The following is an 854-nucleotide window of genomic DNA, read 5'->3' as shown; positions in this document are numbered from 1 at the left end:
TCTATATTATCTTCAGTGCTTGAGATTCTGTCTTCCATCTCTTGTATTCAGATGTTTATGCTTGCATTTATGGTACCTAGTCATTTTCTCATAATTTCTGTTTCTATAATTTCATTGGCTTGTGTTTTCTTTATTGTCTCTATTTCAGTTTTCAAGTCTTAAATATTTTCTTTCATATGTTTGATTGTTTTTTCTTGTTTTTTTTTTAAAGGGATTGTTGATGTCTTTCATTTTTTTGTCTTTTTCTCCATTTCTTTGAGGGAATTTCTCATTTCCTCTTTAAGGGCCTCAAAATTTCTCTTAGCATTATTTTTGGGTCATTTTCTTTTGCTTCATCTATATTTTGTTTTTCAAGTCTTGTTGTTGTACAGTCACTAGATTTTACTCGTGTCGTGTTATTCTTTGTGGTTTTGCTTGCATTTTTACCTTGTCTTATCATCTTTTCCTCTATTTGATGTAGTTGTGGTTGTCTGTGACTCTGGTGATCAGTCTTCCAGATACTAATGGATCCAAGGCTCAGATGGTTGCTCCTCATGGTGCAGTCAGTGCCATGGTTCCAGTTACCCTGTTGGTCACTCGGTATACCCGGAGGTCCTCAGTGCTCTGGGGATTTGCTCTGCTCCCATGGAGTTCACTATCTCAACACTGCTCTGGCCTAGGTTGCTGATTCAGACCTGTTTCAGTAAATGTCCCTGGTCTGGTTCTGCTCCTGCGGAGGTTCCTGGCTTGGGGTTTGTCCCACAAAGATCTCTGGCCTAACTCTCTCAGAGTTCCCAGACTCAGGTGTTCCCAGACCCGCATAGTTCCTGGCTCAGGCCTACTCCCTCAGAGATCCCAGACTCACCTACACACCC

Source organism: Microtus ochrogaster, assembly GCF_000317375.1.
Source record: "Microtus ochrogaster isolate Prairie Vole_2 chromosome 14 unlocalized genomic scaffold, MicOch1.0 chr14_random_1, whole genome shotgun sequence".
NCBI classification, from domain to species: domain Eukaryota; kingdom Metazoa; phylum Chordata; class Mammalia; order Rodentia; family Cricetidae; genus Microtus; species Microtus ochrogaster.
Note: the sequence above shows the minus strand (reverse complement) of the source record.